The sequence below is a fragment of the Heloderma suspectum genome, chromosome 2 (assembly GCF_057233095.1).
Source record: "Heloderma suspectum isolate Gila_16-S chromosome 2, 16-S_ref, whole genome shotgun sequence".
NCBI lineage: Eukaryota > Metazoa > Chordata > Lepidosauria > Squamata > Helodermatidae > Heloderma > Heloderma suspectum.
This window is the reverse complement of record NC_139459.1, coordinates 105,991,809-106,007,072: the sequence shown is the minus strand read 5'-3', so window position 1 is coordinate 106,007,072 and position 15,264 is coordinate 105,991,809. Positions and strand designations below refer to the sequence as shown.

Below are 15,264 nucleotides of genomic sequence, written 5' to 3'. Positions count from 1 at the left end.
ATTGCTTGACCTGAACATACATTGCACTTCAGGCATTTGGATACTATAAATGTGTATTGGTGCATTACTGCCTATTAAGATGAAACCAGTGTTTGACTAAAGAAAACCATCCTGTAAAGATGAGGTTTCACTGAGCTGTACTGCCAATGGAATAGATCGAAACATGAGAAACAAACTAAAATAATATTCAACACAAGAAAGTAGGGCGAAAAGTATCTACTGGACAAAGTCCAATAAAGAGCTTCACGCATTTCATTTAACAAAGTTCTCACATCCAAAGCTTGCTTTTTTCAGCAAGAACAACAGAAACAGAATCTGTTTATAAATTGTAACAGTCCAGTGATCCCATATGACCAAATCTGTACAGATACAGGGGGAAAGAAAAGGTGAATTAATTCTAGAGTAAATAAAGAAGACATAACAGCTGAAACAAACTATATACACACAGCTGTACAGACACAGAATAAGTCTGCAAATCACTCTAACCATTCCTCAAAAGAGCTAATATCCATACAGTGCTTTGATAGGTGGGACTACCAAAGCCTAAACCCAAGATACCCTGACAGCTTGAGATTTGGGTGTCTACAAAAACTGCTGCAGCACCAACATTGGTGCTGGTGCAACCTAATTGTCATCCTGTAGGTAGTTTGGACCATGGATTATGGTACTAAAAAAAGGGTTGTTTTTTTTACAGTTAATACATTTTCTGATGGCAACTTCGCAAGAGTACAGGAAGAGATTCTTGGTTCTGTTGACAGAGAGGGTTTGGACAGGAATGTGATGTTTGCCACATAATGGAGACCAGCACTCCACCACAGAGTTGTGTCATATGGAACTAACTGAGCTGCAGAGGTTCTGAAGCAGCCTTTGATGGGAAGCGTTTTCATTGGCAGCTATGACTGTAAGCTTGAAGATGGCACAAGGGTGTAGAAATTCCCCCACTATACTCGTTAACAATCCATGTACTGGAGGAAGAGATTTCTAGTAGTAGCCATGAATCTATCTATCCTTGAAGAATTTTCTAGCATTTTATCAATATTAGCTGTTTTAATTTACTATGGGTAAAAGACCCTTCTGCTGCTTATATATGTTTCCTGAAATAGAGAAACAGGCACCTCATTCAATCCCTGTGCAGCACAACTAATGCCCCAGAGGTAGCCTTCAAGCATTTCTTTGGTTACATCAGCAGCTTTTATTATCTTGTAAAATTATGTTTCCTACTTTAGAGACAACAGTCCTCTATTTGAAGGGCTGTCCTGACTGTCCAGTTTAAAATTAAAGAAGCATAAGAAGGGCAATCTTGAAGTTGCCCACCAACAGTTAGCACCTAGAGGGCAGACTGAGCAGGCACACAGGTCACCTGGTCTCAGTCTTCCACACTATGGTGAGATGTACTACATTTCTATTTACATTACAGTAATCATTTCTAAATGAGCATATATACATATAAAGAAGCAATTGTTTTGGTCATGCATTTCCTCTTTTTCAATGATGCATAAATTGCCAATCTAATAAAATACATCTCTCAGACATGCCAACCAGAATACAAGTGAAGCTTCCAAGGAAAGCCCTATGACGATTACTTACTAGAAGTATGTTTTGTATGTTTTAAGAAGCTCAGGTTTCTTGCCATTATCTAGATGTACCTATTATGGAACATATGCATCATCACATTGCTCAGATAAAGAACTGCGACCTGTACGGCAGTTTTAGAAATGGCTAAAAACCCATCCAAGTGCAAAAGCATATACATATGTTAGAAGTTTCCATTTGTGCATGTATATATGGGGCTTTCTCCTAAACAAATCCGGAAACTGCAGAAAGAGAGGCAGAGAAACAATGTTGGAAAAGGGCATTTCTTTGATCTCTGATTTACCCCAATGTCAGATTTGAAGTTGATACAATAGTCCCCTTGGGATCTCAAACAAATTTAAAAGTTTTACTTTAAAAAATTTACCATCTACATTCTTTAAGAAATTACTGCTTTACTTTCATAAAATGTTCAAATGAGAAAAGTCAAAGTTAGAACTGGAACTTTAAAAGTATTAACAGCCATCATAGTAATAAACACCATTACTATGCTGCTAGAAAAACATTATGAAGAACCCATCCAAACAAAAGCCATTTTGGAATTTGTTATACTTCTGTCACTGCCTTGCTAAAATATGTCAGTTTCTAAAAGTATTTCCTTTGCAACTGTACCCCATTTTTGCTGCCTCTGGTATAGTGACACATGTAAGCAGCAGCGGGAAAACTACATTTTTGGCACATAGCCCAATCACTAGCACTCCAGGCATCAGAGAAGGGAAGGAGGAAAGAAACCTCCCTCCATTCAATTGGTGCCAAAACAACAAAGGTAATTGAGAGTAAGAGAAGGGGTTTAGAGGTGGATGTGTGGATAGGAAGAAGGGAGGGAAGGACTGAATGACTTGGACTACAATCTAAGCCAGAGAAGGCCTTTTGTCACCATAATACTAGTCTTATATTTGGTGCAAGCATCACAAGTTTCCCAAATTCATATTCCTTGCAGTGGAGGAAGGAGCACAGTCTTAAATGGGTTAGGCTTGGTACTAATATATTGCTTGGATTCTGAAATTTACACTTTGAGAGTTTCCTTCCCTCCAACCCTGCCCCCTCTCCACACTTTTTATGACATCTTGCCTCATTAAGAGATCTGGAGATCTCAAAAGCTTGCTCATAATTTTATATAATAATAGTATTGCCTATCTGCAGATTTTATGTGTGTGTTTTTTAATGGACGGCTTAATTTGTTTTTTTATGCATAGTGAAAATGCTAACCTTATTATATGGAAAGAGGCTTCATTGATTTGAATGTTATTTGTAGCTTACTTCCCTACAATGTATTAATAATTGGGGAGTAATCCATGGGGTCCCGAAGAGTCAGACACGACTTAACAACTGAACAACAACAACAATCCTTGTACATGTATGGACTAAATACATTAACTGGAGTCTCACTAGTTAGCCATTGTGGCATATGTAGATTATGTCATGACTGCAGCTTCATTTATATAGTTTTTACTAGAAAATATCCCTGTAAGTCAGATTCTGGTTACACAGCATTAGCTTCATCTACTGTTGAAACTATCACTAGGTAACACTCAATTCAAAAATGCAAATAATGAAGTAGATATTATAGCCTCTGATATAGCTCCCATGGCCTTGATACTGGCTCAGTGTGCTATAACTTTCAAGCAAAGGGAGAGATACAGGCTTTGTACAGTACAGGGGTTCATTGAGAACTTTAGAACTGCAAGATAAATTTCAAAAGAGATAAAGGATACACAACTTTAACTTAAGAAATAACTGGCAACTTCAATACAAAATCAATGAGAGAACAGCAACGACCAGATCTTGAAGCCCATACATGAATAACTACTTATGTCTAATTCTTGAAACCATAAAAGTAAACACCCGCAAACAACATTTTAAGCAAAGGCAGCTTAAGTGACAGCTGGGCTTTAAGAGACTCTTTCCTGTCCAATTTTTTTTCTCACTTATGGTTAGAACAACTCTCAATACAAAGAATCTGGAAATACACCCTGCTGCTTTCGTTTCTTCCTACCCAACAGGCATTTCTCTGCTCAATCAAGTTCTACCGACAGGGACACCAAACACCCTCTTGGGTTCCTACTTTTACCAGAATTTATTTTACTGGAAATTGCTTTTACGTGGACATTCTCCAACTTGCTACTAGCAGACAATCTTGAGAGGCACCCAACCCGCAAAGAGCCACAAATTTTGACCAGAGAAAGGCCCATCCCTACCCCCCCCCACACACACACACACACCATTTCATTATTCAAAAGTCCTGAGTGATTTCCTCACTCGTAAGTCTTTCTCACTAGCTGCTCTGTTTCTTCCTCCAGCCCTTCTCACTCACTGGTATGGTGGGACTCAGGTCAGCCCCTTCGTCGTCCAGCCCATCCCTCTGACAGGTCCCACAACACACACACCCATTATCCCGTCTGTCTCCCCAGCTCCCCGTTCTCTAACTCCATATCTTTTCCCCACCCCGCTTCTCAACATAACTCCCAACACCCCCCCCCTCACGCCTTCCTCCCCCACGCGCCCAGGTGCCACAGGGCCACCCCTCCATCCCAGGGGGCCGCCCCTCCATCCCTACACGTCCCCACCCACCACCCCCAGCGGCCGGGCCGGTGCCCCCCGTCCGCCTTCGCTCTCCACCACGGTGCCCCCCTTCCACCTGTTACTCCCACCTCTTAACGCCGCTCCGCCCTCAGGCGCAACACAACCTTCTCCGGGCAAGCCCACCTATCCCCGCCTCCATAACTGGGTATCTCCTCGCCCGTTTTACCTGTACGTGAGGCTGACGGTCGACCGTGCCCGAGCCGGGAGCGCTGTCCGCCAAGAGCCGCCGCACTTCCGACCGTGGTTGTAACTATTTGCGTCCCCCTGATTTGGTGGGACTTGTTGTTCTTTGCGCGGATGACAGCTACGGGCTGCGCACGCGCAACCCAGTCGGCCACTCACACACACATATAACCCCCCCCCTGCCGCCTCCGCCTCCTCCTCCGCCTCCTCCTCTCCACCGTCGGTCGCCGCGAGATCTTCGGGGGGAAAGAACCCCTGTGGCGTCACGTGACGCAAAGCGGCTTCCTCTCCGGTGGTCACGTGACCGAAGGAGGTGTTCGCGCGACCTGCGCCGCTATGGTGTCACTCGCCTGAACGTTCCGGGGGGGGGGGCGGGGAGGGGAAGAGGCGAAGGGGGAAAAAGCGAAGGCCTGTTGTTGTGAAGTCACGTGGGGTCACCACGTGGGATGCCGACAGTTGGGTTCCGTTTTTCTTTTCGGCTGCGAGCTCTCCCCACGGATCGCCTGGTGCGAGATGGGGGCGTCGCGCGCCAATCACAGGTGCTGTAACAGAGTTAGGGTAATAGGTATTCCCCCCGCCCCTCCCGTCCCTTTCCCGTTGAGCGTAGCGTTACAGGCTCGAGTCAGCGACAGGTACCGCGCGCCTGTGTGGCTCGGAGGGCTCTTGATTTGCGCATGCGCGCAATCTCTCCACACGCCCAGTTCGGGGCGGCTAGATCCCCGCCCCACCCCCTCGGGAGGCGCGGCAAGGCAGGAAGGAAATGGTGGTGCGCTCGCCTGTTGGCCGCCTGTCGATCTGCCCAGCACCAGCTGACTGGGCAGTAGACTGTAGAGCCAAGACGCGGCTAGAAAAGGCCAGGGAAGGCGGGGCCGATGCACATACACGTACGTCGCCCGCAAATAGAAATATCCGCCCTTATTTTGAAGGAACATGTGAAGTAAACGAAAAAAAGAAGCGTGTGTTTGTGGTTGCCCTGCCCCTACACAAAAATAGTGGGTGCCCGTTGCTCTAGCATAATCTGGGACGGCTGGGCAGCCTTCGCAGCTCTTCCTCTATTAAACATTTTTGCCCATACCAGCCTATTCCTAGCCCATAAAATAGTGCTGTGTTTATTCCAGCGACCCAAGAAATAATTAGAACTAGGGCTTAGCAGCACCAAACTTGATTTCAGCACCACAGTCCGTCTGGAACAGCCTTCCCAACCTGGAGCCCTCCAGATGTTTTGGACTACAACTCCCAGCATTCCTGGCCATTGGCCATGTTGGCTGGGGGCTGGTGGAATTGAAGTCCACAGTGGGGAGGGCTGGTCTAGAAAACCAGAGTGGGGAAGGGTGGTTTAGAACACATGAAAAAAGAAAGACAACTGTGCTTTTGAGCATATGCTGAGTGAGAGCAACTGTGACAGCCCGCTTCTATATATTTGAGGAGAGTTGCTAGGACAGGGGGTCTGGTTTTTAAGCTTTTTGGCCAGTGCCAGGTTTTGTTGGGCCCACTGAGTTCAATGAGATGGACAGACAGATCCTTCGTATATTTACTCAGATGTCAGATGTTCTGTGTTCAATGGTCTTTAAAGGTAAAGGTGAAGGTGTCCCCAACCAGTCGTGTCCGACTCTAGGGTGCGGTGCTCATCCCCGTTTCTAAGCCGAAGAGCCAGCGCTGTCTGAAGACGCTTCCGTGGTCATGTGGCCGGCATGACTGAACACCGAGGTGCCCGCCGAAGCGGTACCTATTTATCTACTTACAATTTCTTGCTTTCGAACTGCTAGGTTGGCAGGAGCTGGGACTGAAGACGGGAGCTCACTCCGTCGCGGTACCTATTTATCTACTTGCAATTTCTTGCTTTCGAACTGCTAGGTTGGCAGGAGCTGGGACTGAAGACAGGAGCTCACTCCGTCACGCAGCACTCGGGTCTCGAACTGCTGACCTGTCGACCTTCCAGTCTGCAGTTCAGCGTCTTAACCACTAAGCCACTGCAGCCCTTCAATGGTCTTTACCAGTTGTCTTAGATGTGTAGAACTCTACACATAGGATTTGTCTGTAAGGACGATTAGGATTGCAGCTGAGCAGCCCAGTTCCACCAATGTTTACTTGAAAGAGATGTCCCACTTTGTTCAGTTGGGTGTACTCCCAAATAAATGTGCATTGTGGTTACAGCCTTGAAAGTCCCATTGATTTCAGTGGGGAAATTAAGCAACTTCCTAACTTTCTGCCAGTGAAATCAATTGGACTTGATTTCCTGTTCTTAACTTTTGGCTGGATTATGCCTATAATCATTTGGCAGCTGTATGCTGAAAGACATGCCTCCTTTAAACTATCTGATTATGTTGAATATGCAGTAATTTTCATTAAAATACTTTTTCTGCTTCTATCATAATTGAAGAATATGCATGAAAAATTGTACCATAATTCCTCTTCCAAAATTGACATGGAAATTTTACACTGGAGTTAATCCTAAAATTTAGACCAGAGGTTTATATTGCTTGTTTAAATTGTGCTTCACTTTGAGGGCCCTGGTGGGCAGAAAGGTGATAAATACTTTAAATAAATAGATAAATAACAAATGCCTACACACATGTAATAAATGTAGTTAATGAAGTGCCTACAGCAGCTTCATGTCCTGTAGATAGGCCTGAATTCAAAGATGCTCAAGCAAATCTGCACTAGGGTTTTCTCCCCCTTCTTCCTCACTGCACTCTCCAGTAAACTGCACCTGAGAGCCAGGGGACTCTCCAGAATTGGATAGGATGTAGCTTGGAGGGCTTCAGTGGAGGGAGGGAGGGGGGAATCAACAGAATCAGGCAGCAGGGAGCAACCTTAACATGAGAAGTGCCTTTTACTTGCACAAGAGCAACTTTCAGTCCAAACCAGAGAATGTATTTATTCATAATCCCTAGATAGGAGGGAGCTTCCATCTCTCATGTTACCAGAGCTCAGGTAAACGTGTGATTTATGCTTTTAATCTTCCTATGACATAGCCATATCAATTGGCCTTATTACTGAAACTGTCATTGCACACTGGTAAGGTTACTGGAATGACAAACACCAGATGGCAGTGATGAGACAGCAAACAAAGATCGGATGGACTTTGAAATTCTATCCGACTACCATTCATTCTTTCTGTGCAGAAATCATGTCTTGTTATTTTAGAGAAACTAGCTGCTGCCCAGTAATACGTTCATCTTGATTTAAGCACATTAGGGTGCAATCCTATGCATGTTTAGGCTGTACAACTCCAAACATCCTTCCAGTCAGTGATGCTAGCTGGGGCATGCTGGGAATTGTAGGACTTTTTCTGTCTAAACATACATAGGATTTTACCCTTAAAGCTGTATCTGATTTGTAAACTATATCATACATGTAAATCTGGACTGTAGCATAATAATTCTAAACTCTACCTAAGCAACATATGTTTATTGCCCTTTACTGAACAAAACCTGGTAACATTCCCCTTAGATGTCAATTGCTACAGCTATTGCTAATTCAGGGACAGTAATTTACATAGATTTATAGTGTGTGTGTGTGTGTGCGCGCGTGTGTGTGTATAATCTTTCTTTTCAAACTCTGTGCCTGAAAATCTAGGATATGTTGTGTTTCAAGCTTAGTAGTTTAGCACCATGGCTAGACACGCAAGAGTTCAACAGTCAGTAAAGGGCTATGAAAATGACCAATGTTTTTCAGAGTTTATTTGCTCTGTAGATTTATTAGTGGGAAAACACAGGTCCTGCTGATTAGGGAATGATCCAGTTAAACTTAACCATGTTAATGGTTTGGTTATGTATGTTTATCAATGCATAAGCATGGCCATAAATCTCTCCCATTGAAATCAATGAGACTTGAGAGGATTGTGCTCATAGATTTCAGTGGTGCTTAGAGTGAAGCAAGACTGGAATCCTATACTCGCTTACCTAGGAGCAAGCCCCATTGAATGCAATAAGACTTACTTCTGAGAAGATATGTCGAGGATTGCACTCTTAAGTGTTTCTTGATATTGGAGTCCAAGTCTCCTTTTCCATTAGGTAGTAACTACTTTAATTATTTATAATTTACTTGCTGATAAGTCACTTTACGCAAGCATGCATTAAAATAACCATCCTATAACAAAAGTGGTTGTTTTTAAAATGAGCTTAATTCATACTAAAGTTTGAAGAAGACAGTTAAGGAAATAAAACATCCAAAAAACCAAATGTTTATCAGCTATTTAAACAAAGAAACTGAAAGCTGTGGAGGTTTTTTATATACACATTGTGAAAGTTCTTGAAAACCATCTCTCCTACCAGCTCCTACTTTAATCATGTATTATGTACTTTTTGTCCAATCTGCTGCAAAATGTATTGTTTAACCACAAAATAAGCAACTTCTCAATACAGGAAAAAATACAGTTTTAAGATAGTTGATACAACTGTATTGTTCATCCTCAATGTACTGAACAGATTCTAGTATTAGTCTGTTTGCCTTACTGACTCAGTTCACATGTCATGGCCAATTCCTGGGTTGTTTAACCCAGGAATTGGCAGGGATGCATGGGAACGAGTGAGCATGCTGCCTCCCGCCCACTCACTACTTACTTTCAATTAACAACCCAGAAACACCCCCTTCCTGGGTTGTTTTGTAGCATGTGAACCCAGAAATTCTGGGTTATTTAGGGCTTAAACTTCCCAGAATAAACCCAACAACAAACCATGCATTAATTTTAGGTTGTGTAACCCCTCTGCAACCCAGAGTTTCCAGGTTCTCACATCACAAAACAATCCAGAAACTGGGTGAATTGAATGCAGAATCATGCAGGCAGAAACTAACATGGGTTGTTTGATCATGCAAACTGGGTCACTGTGTACACCCATTTACTGTCCATTGAATTTGTGTGCCTTTTAGTGCACACAAGGTGGCAGTCTTTGTTTCTCATTTGAACCAAATGGCTCAGGAACACTTTCCTGCAAAAATGAATAATCCTCTTGGCTATAGGGAGCCTGGCAGTGCCTACAATTTAGTTTTGAGGTAGAGAGCTCTTATGTTGGTCACAGGGAAAAGACACACACACAAGGCAAGTTGGTAACTTCTATTGAACTAACAGTATATTTGGTTTAAAAATGCAGTCCTTCAAGCTTGCAATTTTGCTTAAATCTTTGGCTATGAATATCTGCAAACAGCTTGAAATATAGTTTGCTGGCCCTGCTGCAGAGTGTTCAACACAAATGGCTGCACAAAGACTGTGAATACCCTTTCATTCAGTCATGTTTGCCCTTTTGTAAATGACAAGAACTTCTGCTTCTACAGATGTTATGTCCAAAGTCAGAATGTAGAAGTATTTGTATTGAGAATACAATTTCTCTGTGTTCCTTTCAGATAAATGGGCTATTTTAATTTTGCTATACCTATGAGACCCTTCCTTCCTTTCTTTTTGTTGCATTTACATCCAGTCCTTCCTCACAAAGAGCCCGGAGCAATGTCGTGTCCCACCATCTTCCAGCCAGGACAACCCTGGTACCTGAGGTCACCTCAGAAGAAGAGGAGGATCCTGTCACCGGTCCTAGTGGTTTTGAGGATCAGGGGAAGTCTGAGGATGCCAATAGCTCTTCCAAGACTACCACCAGGAGCCCACCAGGATCACTCCCAGAAACAAAGGCAGCAGCTGTTCTGGACAGAAGCCCAAAGCCGGAGACACACTGCTCGTCTGGCAGCAGCAGGACAGATGTGAGTGCTACTTGTAAGGAGGAAGCATGTTCTGGATCAGGGCCCTAAAGACAAGTCAGGAAGGAGTGGGGCATCAGCATTCCCTATAAAACTGCTCAGTTGGAGCCAAGTCCTTACTGAAGCAACAGCTTTCTCACTGTGCTCTCTGCTGGACATCTCCCCTGACCTTCCTGGTCCTTAAACCACAGGCTGTTCCGGGTAAGGCTGGGAACTAACTTTCATGGCAGGGAGGGGACAGGCAGCTAACAACCTTCATAAGCAGAATACGATACACAAATACCATGAAATTCATAATTCTAAAATCACAAATACAGTATATAATAAGATACAATAACAGTAGTCCTGTGTCATAAATGCCTTACTATATACAGCACATTTCAGTTGTCTTCTATTCAAGCTCTTTTCCTCAAATTACTGAATTAAAAAGTGTTCTGACCCCTTCAAAAATGTTAGATAATGTAGTTGATGCATCTGAGTCCTGCTTCTTTATATTGGTACTGGATACCTGGAAAAGGCAATGTAGAAATTCCTGATTAGGAGGATGTTAATCAATGGAAGATGGTATTACCTAAAGGAATTGGCCATCTAGGCTGCTTCTACACTAGAGCCCTTCAGTACTGCTGAGGCATTACTTTTTCACAATTACATTGGAGCAGAATTAAAACTGATGTTCCACACAAGTACTTAAGAACCTAGGAAGATTCATTCTCTTCATCTAGGTTCCATCTAGTCCAGTATTCTGATCACACAATCACCATCCAGTTTACTTCTCAAAGCCAGACATAAACATTCCTCCCTTTCTTATTACTCCTGTCCTATAGTGAAGCAGCTACAATCTATCTACAATTGCATTTAATGCTGTTGCATCCTGGCATGGGGAGCAGAATCAAGATTTCTATGTTGTTCAACCTACACTAGCTACCAGTTTGTTTCTGGGCTCAATTCAACATGCTGGTTTTAACACACACATCCCTAAACAGCTTAGGACCAGGTGCCTCAAGGATGGCCTTCTTCCATATGACCCTCCCCACATGCTCTGTTCAACATCTGAGACCTTGTTCCAAACTCCGCAGCTGAATGAGATAATATGGGTAGCCACTAGGTGCAGATGCATTTTTAGGAGTGGCCCCATTTTGTGAATGCCCTCCCAAGGGACATTCACTATGCCTTGATACTTTATTTTTTCAGGTGTCTGGCCAAAACATGGCTATTCCAGAAGGCTTTTAGTTGACTGTAGGCAGAGGTTTAACAAAGAATGCAAATCTTCCTCACATCCTGGCTTAAAATGTCAGTTTTCTTCTTCATACTTGTGTTTCTTACAACTTGATGATGTCATGCTTTTGCAGGACCCTTGCCTGAATAGAATATAAAATTAGATGTGGGATTCTATGCCACAGTAAACTCCAACATCAGATTAGAAAGGGTGTAGTAGAGAGTGGTGAGATGTACAACTCTTTGCCTGCACATATTTATCACACAAGATTTGAACACTACAAACAAGCACTATCAGGCAATTCCTGATGTGCAAAGGGCAGATTAATCTCCCTCACTCTTGGTCCTATGTGAGGCCTGCAGAGCATGGATGGAGGGGAAAGTCCTGGGGAAGATGTGGATTAATCCACACCTCCTGTAATGCCCTGTGAAAAGGGAAAAGGCCTTGAATGTAAAGGTTAATTCCCCTTGTCTTTGACATTGTACCCTCCACACTCTCTATGGTGAGTGTGGATCTGTGTTGTGAGCATGACAAGCAAAAAGCCTCCCTCCCAACTGAAGCTGCAGAGATGGGCTCAGATTGTAACAGAAGCTTTCCAATGATTCCCCCTCCTTTCCCAACTCTAAGGTTTAAAGGAAAGCTGTTGAGTTTGAAAGTAAGCTCCCTGCCTCTCTTTTCAATCAGGGAGAGGAGAGGAGAGGAGAGGAGAGGAGAGGAGAGGAACAGGCTTTTCTGACTACTGCTCAATGGTAGGGCTCAGAGTTCCCAACTGAACAGCAGCTGAAGCCTGCTCACTCCCTGCTTGTCATTCCCACAAGTGAGGAAGCTCCTACAGCTAGTGCTCAGCAGTGGGACTCTGAAACCCACCACTGAGTATCAGCTGAAGCCTGCACACTCCCCTCTCCTTTCCGCAGGAGTGGGGGAATCTCCAGTAGCTGCTGTAGCAGGGATGCTAAGCTCCTTCGTCAAGCGTAATTTGAAGCCTGCACACTTCCTGCCTCTCTTTTCCCATTGCTCAACAGAGGGATGCTGGGTGCAGTCCTATTGGATCCGCCCTTGATACCCGTAAGCCTCCAAACTCGGAAGCTTGCAAGTATCCAAAGCAAAGTGGGAGGCACGTTTAGCTAGACTGGCTCTGCAATTTAGTTAGACGGGTGTTTTTGCCTGTCTAGCTGAAGCGTCGGGGAGGGAGAGGGATGAAGGCTGGAGATAGCTTGTATCCCTGCTTCCCCAGTCCCCTACCCTCCCTGCCCACTGGCATGCCCCCTTTCCCTCCTCTCCGAGCTGCATTTGCGAGCTTGTAGAGGCAGCTGGTGCAATTCTCTCAGCTGGGTGGGGGAGAGGGTGCGGAGCTCTGACTCCTGGGCCCAAGGTCGGAGCGCTGTCTCTGCCCACGGATCCAGGAATCCAAAGTATCCTGTCTAGGGGCCATAGGATTGCTCTCTCTGGGACTCTTTGTCCAGAGCTCTTTTGGTGTTGCACACAGGTGCTTCCTGCCACTGGTGGGGAGGAAACTGGCGGCCACAACTTTTGGCTTGGCTAGTAATGCCAGCCAAAAATTGTAGACCCCTTCCCACTCCCATTCCTAGGTGAGGAGCTGTCAGGATTCCCCTGTTGCCTACTGAATATTCCAATAGCCAAATCAACACTCAGACAAAAGGGCTGCTTTCCAAGGCTTTAATTCCATTTACCCTAATGAAGCATACAGATGCTAATTTCTGGAGACTCAGAGAACTACAAAGGAACAGCCATCTAGGGGTTCAAAGGGAAACTACGTCAGTGGATCTCCGTTTGGGAAAAGGGTGGCAGCTCTCTGAACTCAAGGGGTGGGAGGGGAAGATCTCCCCCTCTCCTGTGATGCTTCTGGGCGCAGCTGTTGTCGTCGAGCCAATTGGGCTGAGCGGCGAAGCTCGGCCCCTGTGATCTCTCACTTGTGCCTGTGTCTGCGCCTCACGTCTAAAAGTTCAGGCTGTCCTTCCCTTTCCACGCCTGGTTCACTGTCACTCCCAGGGATGTGAGAAGGGGGGGCTCCCCCTCCAGCTGCACCTCTGAAGTCTGGGAAAGTTCCTCCCCCACAAAGTTGCCTCTCTTCCTCTGAATCAGAGCTGCTTTGGGACTCTATGGGCTCAGATACAACCCTGACATGAATGCAGAACATGGGTGGATGGGAAAGACCAGGTTAATCCCCTGCACCTGTAAAAAAGGGGAAAGGCCTTGGACGGGCATATTAATCCTCTTCCTAGGAGAGGCCTGCAGAGCACTGACGGAGTAGAAAGACCGGGAAGGCCACATAGCCTGGGCCTAACTCCTGCAAGTTGGCCAAGGGGCATCACTAGCTAACCTCTCAGTCTTCTCTAGGCCTTGGTAGCTTCCTCTCTTTTCTGTCTGCCATTACCAAACCTGTCTGATGATCAGTCCCAATCAGACCTGGGATCGAAAAAGAGTTGGAGTAATGAGGCTGCACACAAGAGCTCTTCTAATCTTACATTGCTTTATTGATCACACCAATAGTATATATAGAATTTGCACTTCAAATCACAGGTATCATATCAATAGAATTTGGTTCCTATCCAATCAAACTCACTAAAATGGGAGGCCAACCCCACTCAGTGAGACTTTGCTCTGGAGATTATGGGGTCTCAAGGTGCACTCCATCCTGATGTTGCAAGAACTCCTCACTGGGGATGATCCCAAGCCCACTTTTATATCCATTAGTCCACAGTCACTGCATGGCCATTGACCCATAGTCCACTGCCCTTGCATTACCACACAAATGGTTTAGCTGTAGACTCGCAACCAGAGTCGCTGCAGTCTCTCATAGACTTTTGACCACTGACTCACAAGTCAAAAGACAGTCTTATTGCTGAGGGTACAATGCTTCAGGGTGAGCTGACCACAGGCCTACTTATTATTCCACAGGATGTTACAATGGCTATTTCAAGCCGCTGTTCTACAGGATGCTGTAATCGCTAACATGACACTTGCTGATCTCAAACTGTGAGGGCCTCTTCACCCAGTTTTCAGAAGTGCTTATGGCATGGTTTCTGAGACCCCTAATATGCCATAGCTCACAGCCTTGTTGGAACCCATCATCATTCATACTTCGGGAACCCATTCACCTAAAGCCGAATATATAATGTGGATACATACATGATAAGACATACATCAAATGTAATACAGAAAATGCAAGGCCTAGTCTCACACTGCCCCAGGCTTGTGGTGTTTGTTTGTTTGTTTGTTTGATTTTTGGCTGAGCCTGCTCTCTCCTCTCCATCAAACTTCTTCAGCATGCTTCAGCATCCAACAACTCTCTGCTTTTGCTGCCATCCACACCTCTTAGGCAGGTGCTTCTGTCTGCTGCTGCTACATGTGTCTCGAGCAGCTTCCTTCTCCTCTCTCTTGCAGGCTCTCCATACCTCTTCAGTTTCTTCTGACTGTTGTATGCTAGATGCTCCCCCTTTGCCCTCAACAGCACCTGCAGCCAAAGAGGCTCCAGAGGGCAGGAATTGCCTGGTATGGCTGTACGTTGGGAGGATGCTGGGAGCCACAGAATACATAAACCACAAAATGCATTGTTGGCTTAAGAGCTACAGTTGACCCGTCAAAGGGGAAGTAGCTCTTGAGCCACAGTTGGCCACTCAGCTCTGCTCTATACACCAGCACAGAGTTTTGTCTCAGTTGGATTAGAATACACTTTTAAAACACATTCCCAGTCTTGACTGAGGATCTAACTGCCCTCGCTCTCACCCATCTCCTTTTCAGAGCCATTTGTATTTTAATAGTTCTCACTATTAAGGTATTGTATCATATCTTGAGGCTGAACTTCACTTCAACTTCCAACAGAGGCTGTAACATTACAAAATCAAAGATTCTTCACATTTTATATGACTATTTGTCTAAAGGATAGCTCTGCCTTTTAGGGTAAGTCCAATATGTCCCAGGGACTCCATTCTAGATCTCTGTACGTCTATGCAAAAAAGCGAGAGTCTGGAAGTTTTCTGTGG

The 15,264-nt window shown here is 44.8% G+C and overlaps 1 protein-coding gene and 1 long non-coding RNA gene across 7 annotated transcripts in view; one reads left to right on the top strand and one right to left on the bottom strand.

The window, feature by feature from the left end:
• The window catches only part of KDM4C (lysine demethylase 4C), a 336,197-nt gene extending 331,166 nt beyond the window's left edge, over window positions 1-5,031 (bottom strand). For 3 of the 6 annotated variants that reach the window (XM_084834471.1, XM_084834474.1, XM_084834473.1), the window contains exon 1: window positions 4,340-5,029. The gene's annotated coding sequence lies outside the window, so the exon portion shown is untranslated. Of the gene's footprint in view, window positions 1-4,339 lie in introns of all 6 variants that reach the window. The other 3 variants (XM_084834476.1, XM_084834472.1, XM_084834475.1) reach the window with 2 other exon arrangements.
• On the top strand, window positions 4,566-15,001 carry LOC146352604 (uncharacterized). Its single transcript, XR_014787778.1, has 3 exons — window positions 4,566-4,895; window positions 5,930-6,078; window positions 9,774-15,001. It is a non-coding gene; the product is annotated as an uncharacterized LOC146352604 (long non-coding RNA).
• The last annotated feature ends 263 nt before the right edge of the window (window positions 15,002-15,264 follow it).